Here is an 18,565-nt window from a genome sequence, read left to right on the forward strand (position 1 = left end):
TGCCAGGGAATTCCCCAGAACACCTCATTTAGACTTCACAAATCTTTTGTTTCCCTCTTTAAAAATTCGCAAACAGATTTGCAGAGATCATTATTATTGTTGTTGGAAAGACACCCCTGGCTAGCAAACAGCACCTGAACTTGGGCTCTCCATCTCCAATCCCTGGCCTTTGCCTCCCCCAATCCTTTGCTTACCCACTTGCTGTGCCTAACGCACACCTTCTCTTTGACATTTTCTGTCAGATAGACATTTACACCTGGGTGAGCACGGACGAGAGAGTACCGGACCCTTTCCCCACAGCAAGGGGGCGAGAGCGGGTGTAGAAATGGAGCAGTGCGGTGTCACGCTCTTCAGACTGGCATCTGGAGGTGCGGGTTCTGGTCCTCATCCTGCCTGCACCTGGGCAACCCTGGGCACCCCCGGTTCCTGAACTGTAAACTGAGGAGGTAGCCTTGGAACCGGGCAGGGGGAGCTGTGGACTCCTGCGCATGGAAGCTTCTTTTTGTCCCCCCTTTCTTGTAGGCAAGACTCTCCAGCCTCCACGACCTTCCCTGAGTTCCAAAGGGCGGATTCAAACAGTTGCTAGTCAAGAGAGGAGCACCCAGGAAACCACCTGAGGCAAGATTAAAGGGGCCAGAGAAGCTCATCAAGGTTAGGAGACCAACCACCTGAGACCCTGCACACACCCTCGTCTTGTCAGCAACCCCACCCTTGAAGTATTGCTATAAAACTCCTCATCAAATCCTCCTGAGCTGGGACACATAGTTTTTCGAAGCACGAGCCCACTGTGTCCCCTTTGCCTGTCAAAGCAATAAACCTATCCTCTTCTACTTCACCCAAAACTCTGTTTCCAAGATTCAATTCTGCACCCGGTGCAGAGAGGCCGAGCTTTCAGCACCAGCCTGGCTGTAATCTCTGAGGAGGAAGCATGAAGCTCTGTCATTCTGGATAGTGGTTGTCAGGAAGGCAAAAGCCCACCGCTGGGGAGAAAGTGCTCTGGGCTGTGTTGGGGTAAACAGAGTGTGTTTCTGTTACCAATGTTGCAGGAGTGGGAAATGTCACATACTAGGACCTGCACGAGTCCTTAGGACAGACCGCCAAGGGAGGGTCCTTGGCTTCCCGAAGGAAACAATTCAAGAACAAAAGCTAGAGTAAAGGGAAAGCAAGTTTATTTAGAGAAAACACGTTCCATATAGGTAGAATGTGGTCATCTCAGAAAGTGAGAGCAGGCCCCATGTGGTGGGGTGGAAGGTTTTTGTGGGTTTAATGATTTCATAAGCTAAGGAGTGGGAGGGATATTCTTGCTATTTCAGGGTAGGGTGGGGATTTCCCAGGAAATGGGCCACTGCCCACTTTTTGGCCTTTTTTATTTTTTTTGGCCTTTTAATGTTCCTCCTTGGAACTGTCATGGCATAAGGGGGAGTGATTTTTGGTATTACAATGAAGGTATAATGAGCTAAAAGTCAATGCAGGCTATTGTCGAAGCCACCTTGGTTCCAGCCAGTCTTTATTGCATCCCAACAACTATACCCCTTCTTCATTATATAGCGTGTGTGTCCTGCCCCTTTCCCTCCTATCTCACCAAGCCTATTGCCCTGAATCATTCCCCTACCCCACCCTCAAATGGAAACTATTACTCTTATCTAAGTTTCAGAAGGAAGCTGCAAAGAGAAACAAGAACCAGTTAGAACCAGCTAGGCCCAAAATGGCAGAAGATTTGACTTTCAGTAGAACTTGAGCCTCATTATATGCTCACTGTAATCCATTAACGTGCTACATGACACACCCACCAGCGCCAAGTGTTGACAGTTGCCATGACAACCAGAAAGGCCCATACAAGGACTGAAAAGGAGAGCTGCATCAAACTGGGGTCCAAACCACACCCCTGTTCTCAGATTAGTCATGAATATTCACCCCTCTTTCTAATTCCTTCCCTTTTACCTCGACTATCCTATATATCTGATGTCTCTGCCCAAATTGGGTTGAGAAGTTGACTTGTGAACTAGTTTCCCACTTCTCCATTCTTTGGCCCTTGAATAAAGCTTGTGCTATTCCAGTCTCAGCATTGGTTTTGTTATTGGCTGGGCAAATCTAACTGGAAAAAGAACCTCCCTGGCTGAGACAGGGGGTCTTGGCCTGGGCTAGGGCCCCGGTGTGGGTCCAGTCAACCAATTTGGTAACATTTCCACTTATTGGTAAAGCCAGAGCACAGAGCTTCTCACCAAAGCCACTTCTGAGCTCTGCCCCGTCCATCTCCTCCTCATGGCCCATAAACCCCTTCTTGGGAGCCAGATTTTCCATGCCCAGCACTGGGTGGTTTGATCTGATGGTTACTTATGAGAACTAATATCTGAAAGGTCAGACCCACAGGAGGTGTCCCTCTGCAGCACAAGTGGCAGGCGACCACTGGTGGCTGTGGACATATTCCAGGTGCTGCCCGCATGTCTGCCATTTACTCTTTTATAAATTTATTTTATTGGAACATAGTTGATTTACAATGTTGTGTTAGTTTCAGGTGTACAGAACAGTGATTCGGTTATACGTATATATGCATTCTTTTTCATATTCTTTTCTATTATGGTTTATCATAGGATACAGTAGAACCTGATTGTTTATCCATCCTATATATAATAGTTTGCTGCCATTTACTCTTTATATTAATCCCCACCCCCATCTCTCAATCCTCAGTTCCTCTGGGGGAGCTCTGAGCTTCTTTCATTTCTCCCAGATGCCACACCTGAGGGTAATCCATTGTAGTCAGATTAATTACAAAAGTTGTCTTTTTACTAAAGGAAGTGGGCAGACTCTGGAAGCCTTTCATAATAATAGTCTCACAAGTAAAGGAAAGCACACAGATTCCAAGAACCAATGGCATTTGCATTTTGCTGGCGCATATGAGTATGATTCAAAGACTTAAATCAGGTGGCTTTCAAAAAAATTTTGCTCGTTTCTGTTTTTCTGACAAGGATAATCAGTCTAACGTGTGGCATTTACATAGTGCCTTTCATCAAGCACCAGCTCAGTGTTTCCCTAACGGCTTCCAAAGTCCTCTTTGTCCAAGTTGCTTTGGTTCTTTTTGTTCTCAAGAGAGTGTTTTCCGGCACCTGTACCTGACTTGTGTCTCTTAAACTCAGGAGGGAGGTGGGCTTTTGAGGAGGAAGCTGGGAGCCTTGGGGCCACTGGCCAATCCCCAGGGTGTCAGGCCCTAGGCAAGGTTCCCAGGAGCTCCTAAGGCCCACGTTCTGCGTCCCCCAGGCCATGCCTGACTGCCCTGAGGGGGTGGCCCCCCTTGTGGGCTGGGCACTGAGTGTTCCTTCCAGGCTGAGCAGGGATTTGTGGGGCTGCATTCCGGAGGTCCCTGATCTCAGCGCCTGGGGCCCAGCTCTCCTGAAGCAGCCAGCTGCTAACTTGTCTCAACAACTTCCAGCCTCACACCTCTGGCCTCCCCTGGGGGCAGGGGCGTCTTTCTCTGTGGGGCAGACACCTTAGCTCCCAGGCTCATTCCACATTCTCCAGGAAGCTTGCCCTGGGCAAGGCCAGAAGCCTCCCAGACCTTGGGTGTCACTGGTCTGCAGGAGCCCAGAACATCTTCCCCACCTCCTGCTTTGTCCCCAGGGCTCTCTGCACGTCAGAGCCCCGGCTCACAGCCCAATCTCTCTTGGGAACCCCAGGCAGCCAGGGAAGCCAGTGGGGTTGAAAGGCCACAGCTGAGATTACACCATGCTGAACTTTTAATTTCTGGTCTCAGAATCTTCATATAGCTTCCTCTCCCTTTGTCCTCAGGACCTTCCTATGAACTAGGTAAGACTCTGCCCACTGTGTTCCTTACACATAAGGGATCTCTGGCTTGTGAGGTGACCCAGGTCTGAGGTTACACAGCCAGGAGCCTTCCGACTTGCTTCCTCACTCGAAAGCCAGGAAGCTGATGGATGCTGCCCGTCTTCTCCTCTTGTAACCCAGCAGAACCCTACAGGGCCTTCCCGGGACAGACTCCTCCCCCATATCCTCTGCTTTAGCTCCTCTCTGAAGTACCTAGATAATATCTGACACACATTTCCTGAGTTGTTTTACAGATGCAAAAACCCCCACCAAATGAAAGCAATTAACCACTTGGTGACCATGAACACTGTAGACCCCAGACCTACAGGAGTCTGAGGACTGATAATGTTAACCCCTGCCCTGTTACCTCACCATCAACCAATCAGAAGTGTGCACAAGCTGATCACGTGCCCTGGGACACCCCTCCTTCACCTGGCCTTTACAAATGCTGTCTTGAAACCCATCAGGGAGGGTATTTTGATTTCTCTCTCAAATCTGAATAAGATCCTTGCTGGGTAGAGTTTTTCTCCTTCATCACTTTAAATATGTCCTGCCACTCCCTTCTGGCTTGCCGAGTTTCTGCTGAAAGATCAGCTGTTAACCTTATGGGGATTCCCTTGTATGTTATTTGTTGTTTTTCCCTTGCTGCTTTTAATATGTTTTCTTTGTATTTAATTTTTGATAGTTTGATTAATATGTGCCTTGGTGTGTTTCTGCTTGGATTTATCCTGTATGGGACTCTCTGTGCTTCCTGGACTTGATTAACTATTTCCTTTCCCATATTAGGGAAGTTTTCAACTATAATCCCTTCAAATATTTTCTCAGTCCCTTTCTTTTTCTCTTCTTCTTCTGGAACCCCTATAATTCGAATGTTGGTGTGTAAGGATAAAGTAAGATAAAATAAAATAAAGTTATTAAAATAAAAAATAATTACTAAGAAAAAATTTTTTTAAAAAGTAAACAAAACAAAACGGATGGACAGAACCCTAGGACAAATGGTGAAAGCAAAGCTATACAGACAAAATCTCATACAGAAGCATACACATACACACTCACAAAAAGAGGAAAAGGGGAAACAATAATATATCTTGCTGTCAAAGTCCATCTCCTCAATTTGGGATAATTCGTTGTCTATTCAGATATTCCACAGATGCAGGGTACATCAAGTTGATTGTGGGGATTTAATCCGCTGCTCCTGAGGCTGCTGGGAGAAATTTCCCTTTCCCTTCTTTGTTCACACAGCTCCCAGTGTTCAGCTTTGGTTGGCCCCGCCTCTGCATGTAGGTATCCTGAGGGCGTCTGTTCTTTACTCAGACAGGACGGGGTTAAAGGAGCAGCTGATTTGGGGGCTCTGGCTCACTCAGGCCGGGGGAAGGGAGGGGTTCAGATGCGGGGCAAGCCTGTGGCGGCAGAGGCCAGCGTGACATTGCACCAGCCTGAGGCGCGCTGTGCATTCTCCCGGGGAAGTTGTCCCTGGATCATGGGACCCTGGCAGTGGTGGGCTGCACAGGCTCCCGGGAGGGGAGGTGTGGATAGTGACCTGTGCTTGCACACAGGCTTCTTGGTGGCGGCAGCAGCAGCCTTAGCGTCTCATGCCCGTCTCTGGGGTCCGTGCTGATAGCCGCTGCTCGCGCCCATCTCTGGAGCTCCTTTAAGCAGCGCTCTGAATCCCCTCTCCTCGCACACCAGGAAACAAAGAGGGAAGAAAAAGTCTCTTGCCTCTTCGGCAGGTTCAGGCTTTTTCCCGGACTCCCTCCCGGCTAGCCATGGTGCACTAACCCCTTCAGGCTGTGTTCACGCCGCCAACCCCAGTCCTCTCCCAGCGCTCCGACCGAAGCCCGAGCCTCAGCTCCCAGCCCCCGCCTGCCCCGGCGGGTGAGCAGACAAGCCTCTCAGGCTATTGAGTGCCGGTCGGCCCTGATCCTCTGTGCGGGAATCTCTCCGCTTTGCCCTCCGCACCTGTGTTGCTGCACTCTCCTCCGTGGCTCCGAAGCTTCCCCCCTCCGCCACCCACAGTCTCCACCCGCGAAGGGGCTTCCGAGTGTGTGGAAACCTTTCCTCCTTCACAGCTCCCTCCCACTGGTGCAGGTCCCCTCCTTATTCTTTTGTCTCTGTTCTTTCTTTTTTCTTTTGCCCTACCCAGGTACGTGGGGAGTTTCTTGCCTTTGGGGAGGTCTGAGGTCTTCTGCCAGCATTCAGTGGGTGATCTATAGGAGCAGATCCACGTGTTGATGTATTTCTCATGTATCTGTGGGGAGCAAGGTGATCTCCGCGTCTTACTCGTCCGCCATCTTCCTCAACTCCTCCACGGAGGGTATTTTGAGCACTAAGTGCCCAGGACTCCTTGATTGGTGCCCTGCAATAAATGCAGCACTTTCCTTGACCAAAATCCAGTGTCAGTATGTTACTCACCACAGGACAGACCAATAATAGGGAGATGGGGTGTTGAGGCAAGGAAGAGCAACTTTATTCAGAAAGCCGGGTGACCAAGAAGATGGCAGACTACTTTCCCAGAGTACCATCTTATCGGGGTCTGGATGCCAGTTTCTTTTACAGAACAGAGAGGGGGAGGAGGTGAGGAAGTAAAGGACAAAGGTTATAAGGGTCAAGATGGCAGACTAGGAGGGTGTGAAATTCATGTCTCCGCACAACTAGGGCAACTAACAGGCACCGGTGGGGGACCATGGACACCTAAGATGACAGGAGGAACCCCCAGCAACTGGCTTGCAGGACCTTGGTTCCCAGGCCAGAGGTCAGACCCGAGCTCCTGTGGTGGGAGCTCTGAGTCCAAACCACTGGACTAACAGAGAACTTCAGACACCAGCAAATATTAATCAGAGTGAGACCTCCCGGAGGTCCTCATCTCAGCACCAAGACCCGACTCTATCCAACTGCCTGCAAACTCCAGTGCTGGACATCTCAGGCCCAACAAGTAAGACAGGAATACAGCCCCACCCATAAAAAAAAAAAAGGAAATGACAAAAAAAATGTTACAGGGTGGTGGTGCAGTGGTTAAGAATCCGCCTGCCAATGCAGGGGACATGGGTTCAAGCCCTGGTCCAGGAAGATCCCATCTGCTGCAGAACAACTAAGCCCATGCACCACAACTACTGAGCCTGTGCTCTAGAGCCCATAAGCCACAGCTACTGAGCCCAAGTGCCACAACTACTGAAACCTGTGAGCCTAGAGCCTGTGCTCTGCAAAAGAGAAGCCACTGCAATGAGAAGCCCATGCACCACAACGAAGAGTAGCCCCCACTCACTGCAACTAGAGGAAGCCCACATGCAGCAAATAAGACCCAACATAGCCAAAAAATAAATAAATTAAATTAAATTTAAAAAAAATATATATATATGTTACAGATGAAGGAGCAAGGTAAAAACCTACAAGACCAAATAAATGAAGATGAAACAGGCAACCTACCTGAAAAGAGAATTCAGAGTAATGATAGTAAAGATGATCCAAAATCTCAGAAACAGAATGGAGAAAATACAAGAAACATTTAACAAGGATCTAGAAGAACTAAAGAGCAAACAAACAGTGATGAACAACACAATAACTGGAATTTAAAATACTCTAGAAGGAATCAATGGCAGACTAACTGAGGCAGAAGAACAGATAAGTTAGCTGGAAGATAAAATGGTAGAAATAAGTGCCAGGGAGCAGAATAAACAAAAAAGAATGAAAAGAATGGAGGACAGTCTCAGAGACCTGTGGGACAACATTAAATGCACCAACATTCGAATTAAAGGGGTCCTGGAAGAAAAAGAGTGTCTGAGAAAATATATGAAGAGTTATAGTTGAAAACTTCCCTAACATGGGGAAAGAAATAGTCAATCAACTCCAGGAAGCACAGAGAGTCCCATACAGGATAAATCCAAGGAGAAACACGCCTAGACACATATTAATCAAACTATCAAAAGTTAAATACAAAGAAAAAATATTAAAAGCAGCAAGGGAAAAGCAAAAACTAACATACAAGGGAATGCTGATAAGATTAACAGCTGATCTTTCAGCAGAAACTCTGCAAGCGAGAAGAGAGTGGCAGGACATATTTAAAGTGATGAAAGGGGAAAACCTACAGCCAAGATTACCCTACCCAGCAAGGATCTCATTCAGAGTCGAAGGAGAAATTAAAACCTTTACAGACAAGCAAAAGCTAAGAGAATTCAACCCACCAAATAAGTTTTACAACAAATGCTGAAGGAACTTCTCTATGCAGGAAACACAAGAGAAGGAAAAGACCTACAATAACAAACTGAGAACAATTAAGAAAATGGTAATAGGAACATACATATTGATAATTACCTTAAATGTAAATGGATTAAATGCTCCAACCAAAAGAGATAGACTGGCTAAATGGATACAAAAACAAGACCCATATATATGCTGTCTACAAGAGACCCACTTCAGACCTAGGGACACTTACAGGCTAAAAATGAGTGGATGGAAAAAGATATTCCATGCAAAACGGAAATCAAAAGAAAGCTGGAGTAGCAGTGCTCATACCAGACAAAAGACTTTAAAATAAAGACTATTAGAAGAGACAAAGACAGAGACTACATAATGATGAAGGGATCAATCCAAGAAGAAGATATAACAATTGTAAATATTTATGAACCCAACATAGGAGTAGCTCAATACATAAGGCAAATGCTAACAGCCATAAAAGGGGAAATCAACAGTAATACAATCATAGTAGGGGACTTTAACACCCCACTTTCACCAATGGACAGATCATCCAAAATGAAAATAGATAAGGAAACACAAGCTTTAAATGACACTTTAGACAAGAAGGACTTAATTTATATTTATAGGACATTCCATCCAAAAACAACAGAATACACTTTCTTCTCAAGTGCTCATGGAACATTCTCCAGGATAGACCATATCTTGGGTCACAAATCAAGCCTTGGTAAATTTAAGAAAATTGAAATCGTATCAAATATCTTTTCTGACCACAAGGCTATGAGACTCAGTATCAATTACAGGAAAAAAACTGAAAAAATACACACAAACACATGAAGGCTAAACAATATGCTACTAAATAACCAAGAGATCACGGAAGAAATCAAAGAGGAAATCAAAAAATACCTAGAAACAAATGACAATGAAAACACGATGACCAAAAACCTATGGGGTGCAGCAAAAGCAGTTCTAAGAGGGAAGTTTATAGCAATACAATCCTACCTCAAGAAACAGAAACCACCTAACCTTACACCTAAAGTGATTAGAGAAGAACAACAACAAAAAAAAACAAACCCCAATGTTAGTAGAATAAAAGAAATCATAAAGATCAGATCAGAAATAAATGAAAAAGAAATGAAGGAAACAATAGCAAAGATCAATAAAACTAAAAGCTGGTTCTTTGAGAAGATAAACAAAATTGATAAACCATTAGTCAGACTCATCAAGAAAAAAAGGGAGAAGACTAAAATCAACAGAATTAGAAAAGGAAAAGTAACAACTGACACTGCAGAAATACAAAGGATCATGAGAGATTACTACAAGCAACTATATGCCAATAAAATGGACAACCTGGAAGAAATGGACAAATTCTTAGAAAAGTACAACCTTCCAAGACTGAACCAGGAAGAAATAGAAAATATAAACAGACCAATAACAAGTAATGAAATTGAAACTGTGATTAAAAATCTTCCAACAAACAAAGCCCAGGACAGGTGAGTGGACCCAAGTTTGGTTTGGTAACACTCTTCCAGGTCCGCCCCTCAGAGGGACCCTGAGTTCCACCCTTGGTCAAGAAGGCCTGGGTGAACCCCCACCCCCACCCCGTGGGGCTGGCTGAGCCAGTTCAGTCTGGAGGGCGGCCACAGCCCCAGGGTAGGCCGGGCATACGCAGTGCTGAGAGACTCCCATCCACACAAGACCCTTAACCCCTAGTTATTGTAATATGTACTTTATTTGAAAAGAAATAGCCTTTAGGGACATCTCTACAACTGAGAGTACAAAATGAGTACAATTTATCTAAGAATGGCATGAAACAGTTTCTGAGTGATTCCTATGTGCCAGCACTGTCTTTACTCATGAAATTCTCATAAGGACCATGTGAGGCAGGTACTCTTACCATTATTCCTATTTTACAGATGAGGAGGCTGAGGCATGAAATGAGCAGGAGCCTGCAGGGCCCTCCTGGGTACAAAAGCCCCTCTGTGTCCCCTGTTTCTTCTTCTTCTTCTTTTTTAAAATATTTATTTATTTAGGATGTGCCAGGTCTTAGTTGTCGCATGTGGAATCTTCATCACGGCATGTTTTAGTTATGGCATGTGGCCTTCTTAGTTGCAGCATGCAGACTCTTAGTTGCAGCATGCATGTGGGATCTAGTTCCCCAACCAGGGATCGAACAAGACCCCCTGCTTTGGGAGTGCGGAGTCTTAGCCACTGGACCACCAGGGAAATCCCCCCCCCCCATTTCTTATTTGTAGAAAAAGGCTTTAGTCTCCTAAGCCTGAGTTCCAAAGAGTAGATTCAAGCAGGTGCTAATTAGGGAAGTAAGGGGATACAGAAACAAAGGAAAAGCAGTCGAACAAATAGTTCAGTGATAAAACAGAGTCCTAGGGATATACATTAACAATCTGATATATATATTTTGAATTGTTCTGCAGGAACTAAGACCCCCACCCAGGTGGAGGTCAGGCTGAGCACAAATGTGTAGACCCCAGACCGGCTGGAACCAGAAGGTTGATTGAGATTCCTGCACTACCACCCTGTTACCTCACCACCAACCAATGAAAAGAAAGTCATACCCCTCGAAGCCCTCACCCAAAAACCCTTCCCTGAAAGCCATCAGGGAGTTTGGGTCTTTTGAGCATGAGCCACCTGTTCTCCTTGCTGGGCCCTGCAGTAGATGCTTCTATTCTCCAAACTCCAACGTTTTGGTTTGCTTGGCCTCAGTGTGCATCAGGCACACAGACTTGGGTTCGGCAACAGGTAGAGAAATAAGTAACTTGCCACAGAACTAGGGTTCAACCCTGTAATCTGGCTCTGAACCCACACTCTTAAGTATTAGATTACACTTCTGAAGATGTCTCACCAAAAGGGAGAATATTTGAGAGCTAGAACTGAAAGCACACAACTCAGATGGGATTCAAAACCAGTCAGAACTCAGACTGGGACTTGAACCTCTGGGCTGGAACTCGAACGCACTGTCCTTTGATTGAGACTGCACACCTGGTCTCAGGACTTAATGAAGCTCAGGTTCTTTATGTCCCAGCACAGGAGGAGTTTAGCAAGAGGCAAAGTGATAGGTAAGAAGTGAATTTATTGAGAGAGATAACACATTCTGTACACAGAATGTGGTCCATCTCAAAAGGCAAGAGTGGCCTTGAAATATGGGGTGGTTAGTTTTTACGGGCTGCGTAATTTCATAGGCTAACAAGTGGGAGGATTATTTCAACTGTTTTGGAGAAGGGGCAGGGATTTCCACGAATTGGGCCACAGCCCACTCTTTGGCCTTTTATGGTCAGCCTGGGAACTGTCAGGGTGCCCGTAGGTGAGTCATTTAGATGCTAATGTATTAGAATAAGCGTGTAATGAGGCCCAAGGTCCACTGGAAGTCAAATCTTCTGCCATCTTGGGCCTAATCTGTTCTAACCAGTTTATGTCACGTCCTATGGCTATGTCATTTTTTACTTTTAAACAAATTTGCTCATTTATTTTTGGCTGTGTTGTGTCTTCGTTGCTGCGCACAGGCTTTCTCTAGTTGCAGCGAGTGGGGGCTACTCTTCATTGTGGTGTGCAGGCTTCTCATTGCAGTGGCTTCTCTTGTGGAGCACAGGCTCTAGGCATGCGGGCTTCAGTAGTTGTGACACGTGGGCTCAGTAGTTGTGGCTCACGGGCTCTAGAGCACAGGCTCAGTAGTTGTGGCACACGGGCTTAGTTGCTCCATGGCATGTGGGATCTGGGCCCTCGGCAGTGAAAGCGCTGAGTCCTAACCACTGGACCGCTTAAAACAGTGCCTAGCACAAAGCGTTCAGTAAATGTTGGCTATTTTTACCTTCTAGAGGCCTTTGGATTTTAATAACGGATAATGACAATATGTGGCCCTGTGGAGACACTCCAGGGTGGACTCTCACACACCAAGTTCCATGCAGGACTGAAACCCTGGCACTTTCTTCCTCTCCAACCCCATTCTTGCCACCATAGTCTTGGAGGACTTCACTGTCCAGGAGGATGTGCCATCCAATCACTGGCTTCTTGCCACCTGACCTCTTCTCCTCTCTTTCTACCTCTCCTATGTTCATAGTGGGGATATTATCATTCCAATTTTCTTCACCTTGTAAAATCACTAACTCAAGGGTCCTATTATCTGCCCACAATCTTCCATCCTCCCAGCTTGTCTATTCAGCTACCCCAGCTATAACAGATCTTCAACATCGTTAAAATATCCTGCCCATCCAGGTAGTGTTCTCCTTATCCATCACCTCTTCCGCTCATTACCTCTTTTTAAAAAATAATTTTTATTGGAGTATTTACAATTTACAATGTTGTGTTAGTTTCAGGTGTACAGCAAAGTGAATCAGTTATACATATATCTATTCTTTTTTAGATTCTTTTCCCATATAGCCCATTACAGAATATTGAGTTCCCTGTGCTATACAGTGGGTCCTTATCAGCTATTTTATGTATAGTGGTGTGTATATATTAATCCCAATCTCCCAATTTATCCCTCCCCCCCTTTGTCCCCCCGGTAACCATAAGTTTGTTTTCTACTTCTGTGACTCTGTCATTACCTCTCTCTTGATTTACGGTTCATCTTAATCTGTGGTTCATCGCATCATTAATTTCAGTCAACATGCTAAACTCCTTTGCCTTCTGTCCTTTTATGCACCAGTCAGGCAAAATCCTAACCCTGGATAATTCTGCTGTCCCTCTGCTGCCCTCAGCCAGTTGAGCAATGTTAGAGAAAATAAAGACCTGACACTAACATCTGTTAACGACGTACTGTATATCAGGCACTTTCCTAAGTGCTTCTCACATAATAACTCATTTACTTCTTCCAACGATCCTATGAGAAAAGGATTGTAGAGATGAGGCTCAGAGACATTAAGTAACCCATAAACGTCACATAGTCCAGGTTTCTCTGGCTCAAAAGCCTAAACTCTAATCATTAAATTGCGTCTTACATAAAGTCTCACAAAAAAATCAGATTGCTACCAACTTATAAGTTCACGGTCACCAACCTCAAGTAGTACCTCATCAATGCCTGAGCTATAGCTATTTCACTCTCCACTACAGCTATTTCAAACTTTCATTCTTCTCAAATCTCTGATTTCCTGCCTTACCAGTCCCTTCAAGGTTTTATGCCAGAATAATTCCAAATTTTCAAGCCCCTGAAAGGATCACAAACTCTGCAGCATTGGCAGTAGCTTGTTTAACCAAATTAGAGGGCTATTCTTGACAGGCAACCAGGTATTATCACTAAAGGCTTTCCCAGTTGAACCAAGGATGATGTCTTCACCTCTTAGATTTGGAGGAGGATGAAGAGGAGGGCACCAATTTTTTAGGTTCAGCAGCCTCTTCAAGTGAAACAAATCTTCGATATCAAAGCAGTAGCAGAGGTCCCGCTACTATCCATACTTTAGCATGTGGGCTGGCTACTGCTGCAGCCTCAGACCCAGGAAGGCGTCTGTCATCCTCAAACTGAATATTCACCCTCACTACCTATAGGATATCTCATCTCTCTGAAATCACTCAGGAGCTCAGGTTCCCTTTATGATTTCAGGAGAAGAGATGACAGCAGTTCTCTGAGCACTACTATGAATTCTCCTACCAGGTACTATAGATTCATCATTGGAATATCCATCACCAACCAACCAGATTCTACTATAACCTTCAGTAGCATCATAGGGATGGCCAAACTCCTACAAGAATGAGGAATCTCTCATAAAGTATATCACAGCCTGGTTTTGGAGGACCCTCTCCTCTTGCCCCTACCAAATCCCTGGCTATTATTTCTATTCCACGAAATCCACCCTCTCACTTACCTTGCCTTCTCCTTTACCCTTCAAGCTTCAAGCACATCTCTGAAAACATTTTGGCCTCCTGATCAACGGAAACATTCCTCCAGGAAATTTATGGCTTAAGACCTCCATGAAAACCTCCTGATGGGGGCCAGTTGAAGAGAAGTTTAGTGGACAGGCTGAAGAGATTAGATAGCCAGAGTAATAAAGACTACAGATGCCCAGGAATAGAAAATGTCAAGAGGCAGAAATTCATCTTCAAAGACCAGACTCTGCTGTTTATTTAAATGCAGGTAGCAGTAGATAGGGTGGAATGAAAAAGAATTAAGAGTCTTCCAGGCATGACAGGCAGTTTTGGAACTCCAGTCTGTACATCCTTACCCAAAACAGATATGTAGGACACTTGAGGCTCACCAATTAGTTGATCTCTTATACAAATTAGCACAGGAATAGTCACATACTGACTCACTTAGTCTGGTCTGTCTCGAGAGAAAGGAAGGATACATATGGAAAGCAGAGGAATGGGAATGGAACTGTATTGAGGCACTGGATGATGAGGTCAGCTAAATGGATAATATGAAAAGTCTATGAATATATGGAGACAACAAAAAAATGTGTGTTGAAAGAAATGGGTTATGCAACACACTCCTTCAGTCAGGTTTTCTTATCTTGGAAGAAGAAAGTGAATAGAAAATAAATTGGTGAGTAATCTGTTTCTTACTGTTCTTTGGAAGGAATTGGATAAAATAAATTATTTCTTCTTCATATGATTAGAATTAGGTTATAAAGTAACTTGCCTTTGGAATTTTCTTTAATGAAAGATTTTAAATTATAGAACCACTTTCTTTAAAAGTTGTAAGAATCTGTATCAGTTTTTATGTCTAGAAATTTTATCTAAAATTTTTAACTTATTGGCAGAATGTTGTCTGTAATATCTATTTTTAAAATTAATTTTAACTTTCTAATTGTAAAATAAAACCGAAATAGAAAAATCACACAAAGGTATACTTCTAGTGAATTTTTATTTTTTTTTAGTTTAGCAAAGTTTGATAAGGTCAGCAACACCCTTGTAACTACTAATTGGAACAATAAATAGCCACCCCAAAAGTCCCTCCATATGCCATCTCACTATCACTGCCCACGGCTAGCTAAATAAATAAATAAATAGATAGATAGATAAATAAACCACCATCCTAAGTTATAAGAATCAAGTTTTTAATGGCCCAAGAATGCATCTTGAAACAATGTAATTTAGCCTTCCCAATTTTTTTTAACTGGCAGGTCTTTTAAACCCTTTTTTTTTTTTTGGCGGTACGTGGGCCTCTCACTGTTGTGGCCTCTCCCGTTGCGGAGCACAGGCTCCGGACGCGCAGGCTCAGCGGCCATGGCTCACGGACCCAGCCGCTCCGCGGCATGTGGGATCTACCCGGACCGGGGCACGAACCCCTGTCCCCTGCATCGGCAGGCGGACTCTCAACCACTGCGCCACCAGGGAAGCCCTTTAAACCCCTTTTAATGCACAAATTTCAGTTTCCATCCCTTTTCCTCACAATATATCTACTGAAGAACAAGGGCATTTTACCCAGAGTTCCACACATTCTGGATTTTGCTGACTGCATAGTCATGGTGCAATTCACCATGTTCTTCTGTGCTCTGTGATTTCTACAAATTGGCAGTTGGATCCAGAGGCCTCGTCAGATTCAGGTTTGATTCCTTTGGCAAGAACTGTAGGTTGGGTTGTTCGTGTTCTTTCATCAGAAAGCATATAATGCTTTTCTCCCCCCCACCATGGCTTGCTCATTGCATAGATCCACTAATTCACTGAGGGATGAAAAATATTTTGATTCTGTAATTTGATTTCCATTCATTAGCTGAAATAATTTTATAAAGGAATGCTTCCCTCATCTATTACTTGGTTACTCAGAGATACAGTCCATATAGGAAAGACAAGATATAGTATTTGATTCTCTCCACATATTTACCATTTTTCAAGGTAATGAATTGGTTTCCATCATCTTCTAAGGGTGACCGATTTTTATATTGTTATGAATTCACAAATATAAATGTTTTATGGGCTTCAAGCAATTGCAATTATTCTTTTTGAAATTCAAATTTTTATTTTTTAGAAAGTGGAAATCTCTTCACATTGGCTCCTGAGTCCTTTTGATATGACAATAGTAGTGGTTAGCTTCCTTTGTTCTATTGCGTGATAAGATGCTCCAGGCTTATACATTTCTCACACCAAAATTAGAATCAGTCATTTAACAGAAAGTCTGATTAATTTTAGTGGGAACAGTATTTCAAGACCATGAGCTAGCTTGGATATAATGACTTCTTTAGTGGAACAGTTAGGAAAGCAAAATAAACTAAAAAGTATTCTTTTAAAATGAGATAATTTACATAAAATAAAATGCATCCACTTAAAGTATATAGTTAGATAAATTTTTACAAATTTATACGTTTTTGTAACCACCACCCCAACCAAGATATAAAACATTTTCATTACCAAAAATGTTATGACCTTTATCAGTAAATCTACTCCCCCCACCAGAAGAAATCACTGATATAATTTCCATTACCATACATTAGTTTAACCCATTCAAAAGAAATGTATACTTTCCAATTATTAGATACTGTGTTCTATAAATCCTCATTGAAATTTATATTTCTGTATGCTTGTTTCAGGTACATCCCTTATAAACATTAAGTGTATTTTTTTTTTTAAGGTAAGAAATGTATTTATTTAGAGAGGAACACTCCACAGAGTGTGGGCCATCTTAGAAGGCAAGAGCAGTTAAGTGTATAAATTTTTTAATGTAGTTTGACAAAGCTCCTTTTTATTAGGCAGTTTGGCTTGTTTATATTTACTTATTAATATTTGGATTTACTTCTATAATATTTTGTGCTTTCTATTCATCCTGTTTATTTCCCCCCTTCCCTCCTTACCTGATTTTAGATCTTCCCTCTTTCCCTTTTCCTTGTATGTATATTACACACTCTATTTTTATTATTTTTAAAAGGTTATTAGTATGCATATTTAACTTAAGGTCTAACAGTGACCAGCATCTTGGCTATACTGTCAAACAATTCAAAGCTCTTAAAATGCTCTCGTTTTCAGTTTCTCTTTCCTGCTTATATACTACTTTTAAAAAAATAATTATTTATTTATTTATTTTTGGCTGCATTTGGGTCTTTGTTGCTGCATGCGGGCCTTCTCTAATTGTGGTGAGCGGGAGCTACTCTTCGTTGCAGTGCACAGGGTTCTCATTGTGGTGGCTTCTCTTGTTGTGGAGCATGGGCTCTAGGTGCAGGTGCTTCAGTAGTCGTTGCACGTGGGCTCAGTAGTTGTGGCTCGTGGGCTCTCGAGCGCAGGCTCAGTAGTTGTGGCTCACGGGCTTAGTTGCTCTGCGGTGTGTGGGATCTTACCGGACCAGGGCTCGAACCCATGCCCCCTACACTGGCAGGTGGATTCTTAACAACTGCGCCACCAGGGAAATCCCTTATATGCTACTTTTGTTCAGTATTTTATTTCTTATTTCTTATGAGGGGGCTTCATTTTTTCAATATTATTAAGATATTTCAAATATGACACTATTCACCCATTTAAAGTATACAATTCAATGGTTTTCACTATATTCACAGATTGGAACAATCATTACTACAATCAATTTTAGAACATTTTCATCACCTCCAAAAGAAACTCCATACCCTTTAGCTATCAATCCCTACCCCTAAGCAACCACTAATCTATTTTCTGTCTCTATAGGTTTCCCTGTATAAACATACCACTTATTGTTTATACATTAGTCATTGCTGGATAGTTGGATATTTCCACCTTTTGGCTATTAGGAATAATGCTGCTATAAACATTGGTGTACAAGTGTTTGTGTGAAAATATGTTTTCATTTCTGTTATACACTAGGAGTGGAATTGCTTGATCATATGGTAAAGCTATGCTTAATAGTTTGAATAAGTGCTAGATTGTTTTCAAAAGCAGCTGCACCACTTTATGGTCTTATTAGCGGTGTATGAGGGTTCTGATTTCTCCACATGCTCACTCACACTTCTTATCATCTGACTTTTTAACTTCTAGCCATCCTAGGGGTTTTGGTTTGCATTTCCCTGAGGACTGATGATGTTGAGCCTCTTTTCATGTGCTTACTGGCCATTGTATACCTCCTTTGGAGAAATAACTATTCAGATCCTTTACCCATTTCTTAATTGGGTTATTTGCCTTTTTATTACTGAATTTTAAGAGATCTTTATGAATTCTGGATACAAGTCCCTTTTCAGATATATGATTACAAATATTTTCGCCCATTCTGTGGGTTTTTACTTTCTTGATGGCTGGTATCCAATGACCAAAATTTTTTTGATTTTTAAATTAAAATTAAATTTGATTAAGTCAAATGTATCCTTTTGCTGTTGCTGTGCTTTTGGTGTCATGTCTAAGAATTCTTTGCCAAACACAAGGTAATGAAGATTTTCCCCTATGTTGTCTTCTAAAACTTTTATAGTTTAGTTCTTTTGTTTACCTCTTTGATACATTTTAATTTTTGTTTGTTACAAGGTAAGGGTCCAATTACATTCTTTTGCACGTGGCTATCCGGCCGAACCACTGACATTTGTTGAAAAGACTATTCTTTCCCCATTGAATTGTCTTGGCACTCTTGTTAACAAATCAGTTGACAAGAGATTTACAGGTTTATTTCTGGACTTACAGTTCTATTCCAATGATCTATTTCTGTCTTTGTGCCCATACTATA

General features: G+C 43.1%; 1 pseudogene; it reads left to right on the plus strand.

Annotated features, from left to right (window-relative positions):
* The first annotated feature begins 325 nt into the window (after positions 1-325).
* LOC112412995 (trafficking kinesin-binding protein 2 pseudogene) lies at positions 326-14,197 on the plus strand (annotated as a pseudogene).
* Positions 14,198-18,565: the final 4,368 nt, after the last annotated feature.

This window comes from Neophocaena asiaeorientalis, unplaced genomic scaffold (assembly GCF_003031525.2).
Source record: "Neophocaena asiaeorientalis asiaeorientalis breed wild unplaced genomic scaffold, Neophocaena_asiaeorientalis_V1.1 scaffold62, whole genome shotgun sequence".
Taxonomy (NCBI): domain Eukaryota; kingdom Metazoa; phylum Chordata; class Mammalia; order Artiodactyla; family Phocoenidae; genus Neophocaena; species Neophocaena asiaeorientalis.